This window comes from Rhipicephalus microplus, unplaced genomic scaffold, assembly GCF_043290135.1.
Source record: "Rhipicephalus microplus isolate Deutch F79 unplaced genomic scaffold, USDA_Rmic scaffold_933, whole genome shotgun sequence".
Classification (NCBI taxonomy): domain Eukaryota; kingdom Metazoa; phylum Arthropoda; class Arachnida; order Ixodida; family Ixodidae; genus Rhipicephalus; species Rhipicephalus microplus.
Window position 1 is genome coordinate 3930 of NW_027465485.1, and position 3571 is coordinate 7500.

Below are 3571 nucleotides of genomic sequence, written 5' to 3' on the forward strand. Positions count from 1 at the left end.
CGTAGACTTGTGGCACGCTCAACATGCCACACGTTTCGGGGCACACCCGCGGTGAAATTTTCTCGAGTACGCTCGTATTAGGGCCCAAGGAGGTCTGGGTACTTATCGCTGCTATTATGTGGGGGTTCTCGTGAGCGGCGTACGCGAAAGCGACCGGGTGTCTGATATGCGGCGGGCTTCGGCCTCGTCAAGCGTGTCCTCGGGTCTGCTCCAGGGGAATCCACGGCAGTCGTCTGCAGCCTCATCCGCTTGATGCGTTAGGGGCTGGTTGTCGGACGGTGCCGTTTTACCACGATATCGAGGTGTGTTCCGTGTCGTCCTCGGGCGATTCAGATGCGAAAGCGCCGAAGACGCGGGCGTGACCCGTCGTCTGGCGGCTTTGCAGTCTCGGCTCCGTTGCTAGTTCCGGCCGGTCCACCGACAGTGCAGCGGGCTTGGGCAACCCGCACGGCGCGACCGAGTCGATGCAACGAAAAAGAGCGAGCATGAACGTGCTTCTTGCCGCACGGCTCCCACTCGTCTTTCGGGAAGGTTGTGCCGTAGCGAGCTCGAACGCCGTCATCTCGGAGTGCAAAATAAGCGTGTTGGGGCGCCTGAAGGTGGCCTCCGCCGCACACAGACTGCGTCCGGCCCGCCGAGGGCGAGGACGGACGCGCAGTCGAACGATTACCTGGTTGATCCTGCCAGTAATCATATGCTTGTCTCAAAGATTAAGCCATGCATGTCTAAGTACATGCCGAAATAAGGCGAAACCGCGAATGGCTCATTAAATCAGTTATGGTTCCTTAGATCGTTTCTTCCTACTTGGATAACTGTGGCAATTCTAGAGCTAATACATGCAGTGAGCCTGGAGCCCTTTGGGTAACGGGTGCTTTTATTAGACCAAGATCGATCGGGTTTCGGCCCGTATTGTGTGGTGACTCTGGATAACTTTGTGCTGATCGCATGGCCACGAGCCGGCGACGTTTCTTTCAAGTGTCTGCCTTATCAACTTTCGATGGTAGGTTACTTGCTTACCATGGTTGTTACGGGTAACGGAGAATCAGGGTTCGATTCCGGAGAGGGAGCCTGAGAAACGGCTACCACATCCAAGGAAGGCAGCAGGCGCGCAAATTACCCACTCCCGGCACGGGGAGGTAGTGACGAAAAATAACAATACGGGACTCTTTTGAGGCCCCGTAATTGAAATGAGTACACTCTAAATCCTTTAACGAGGATCAATTGGAGGGCAAGTCTGGTGCCAGCAGCCGCGGTAATTCCAGCTCCAATAGCGTATACTAAAGCTGCTGCGGTTAAAAAGCTCGTAGTTGGATCTCAGTTCCAGACGAGTAGTGCATCTACCCGATGCGACGGCTCGGACTGAACATCATGCCGGTTCTTTCTTGGTGCACTTCATTGTGTGCCTCGAGATGGCCGGTGCTTTTACTTTGAAAAAATTAGAGTGCTCAACGCAGGCGAGTCGCCTGAATAAACTTGCATGGAATAATAGAACAAGACCTCGTTTCTGTTCTGTTGGTTTTTGGAATACGAGGTAATGATTAAGAGGGACGGACGGGGGCATTCGTATTGCGGCGCTAGAGGTGAAATTCTTGGACCGTCGCAAGACGAACTACTGCGAAAGCATTTGCCAAGAATGTTTTCATTGATCAAGAACGAAAGTCAGAGGTTCGAAGGCGATCAGATACCGCCCTAGTTCTGACCATAAACGATGCCAACCAGCGATCCGCCTGAGTTACTCAAATGACTCGGCGGGCAGCTTCCGGGAAACCAAAGTATTTGGGTTCCGGGGGAAGTATGGTTGCAAAGCTGAAACTTAAAGGAATTGACGGAAGGGCACCACCAGGAGTGGAGCCTGCGGCTTAATTTGACTCAACACGGGAAAACTTACCCGGCCCGGACACTGGGAGGATTGACAGATTGAGAGCTCTTTCTTGATTCGGTGGATGGTGGTGCATGGCCGTTCTTAGTTGGTGGAGCGATTTGTCTGGTTAATTCCGATAACGAACGAGACTCTAGCCTATTAAATAGGTGCGGGGTTCCCAGCACCTTACAACCTTCTTAGAGGGACAAGCGGCTCCTAGCCGCACGAAACAGAGCAATAACAGGTCTGTGATGCCCTTAGATGTCCGGGGCCGCACGCGCGCTACACTGAAGGAAGCAGCGTGTCTTTATCCCTGTCTGAAAAGACTGGGTAACCCGTGGAACTTCTTTCGTGATTGGGATAGGGGCTTGCAATTGTTCCCCTTGAACGAGGAATTCCCAGTAAGCGCGAGTCATAAGCTCGCGTTGATTACGTCCCTGCCCTTTGTACACACCGCCCGTCGCTACTACCGATTGAATGATTTAGTGAGGTCTTCGGACCGATGTCCGGCGCGGCCTTTCGGTTGCGCCGGTCTGTTGGAAAGATGACCAAACTTGATCATTTAGAGGAAGTAAAAGTCGTAACAAGGTTTCCGTAGGTGAACCTGCGGAAGGATCATTAACGGATTGTGAAGGGTGAGCGCCTCAGCTGCGTCTGCGCCCGACACTTTCTGCCGCTGACCCCGTTTGGACGCGGGGTCGGCTTTTCCCCACGGGGCTGCCTGAATGTGGAGCGGCACCCCGTGACAAATTGTTGCGCCCAGCGGACGCCAACACCGCGACCTTGGACGGTCGGCCAGGTGGCGGACGCGGGTACAAACGGCGCAACGCACTCATAGGTCGGCTTTCGACCCGCCACTGCACCGTGGCTCGAAGCGCTCGAAATGCGCGACCCGACCGCTGCGGGACCGCCTAGTACTGTAAACAGGAGCGGCGGAGCGCGAACGGCGAGTCGTGGTTACGTCGGTAGAAGGCGAGGCTGCGCGTTCCCGAAACGCCAGCCGAGTGCCCTCCCGACCGTTCGAGCGTGCAAGAACGAGACCCGACAATCGCGCGGCGACTGCCAAGTACGAGAGGAACGGCACAAGCGTCGGCGGTCGGTCAAGGAACTGGCGATGTGACGGGTCCGCTGTGCACCAGTGCATACCGTCCCGCCGTCCGCGGCAAGCGCCTCCGCGTCCTCGGGTGACGGAGGCTGCCGGTCGGTTCTTGCAGGCGAGGGATCTCGCTGGCACCGGTTCGCGTTGACGCGCGGCCGGTCATGGCACGGCGATGCGACGGCCGAGGTGCGCAGTACTCGATGGAGGAACCGCACGCTCCGATGACCGTCCCGCCCTCCGCGGCGTATGCGTACCGACCGTAATGGTTGCAGCAGCGCCGGCCGGCTTTTGAATTCGCCACACGAAACACGGTGCGAGATCGCGGTTAGGGGAGCGTCGACGTTGCCAGGCGTTTTGCTTGCTGCCGAGGGAAAGGCGGCACGGCCACGTCGCGCTCGTCGCGATTAGCGGGTCTGCGCGCTTTGGGAAGGTGCCGCAACGACTTGCCGAAAGAGGAAGCACGGAAGAACGAGGGACTTGGACGTCCCGACAATTGAACGCACTTGCGGCCAGGCCCTTGCTGGCTTCGTTCTTCCGCCTCGAGTAGGCTCGTACGCGGCTCCGGCGCCGAAAGTGGTCCTTGGCACCGACTTCGGTGGACGTGGGAAGTG

At 57.0% G+C, this 3571-nt stretch overlaps 1 non-coding gene across 1 annotated transcript; it reads left to right on the forward strand.

The window, feature by feature from the left end:
* Positions 1 to 667: 667 nt before the first annotated feature.
* LOC142795888 (small subunit ribosomal RNA) lies at positions 668 to 2482 on the forward strand. Its single transcript, XR_012893384.1, has one exon. It is a non-coding gene; the product is annotated as a small subunit ribosomal RNA (ribosomal RNA).
* The last annotated feature ends 1089 nt before the right edge of the window (positions 2483 to 3571 follow it).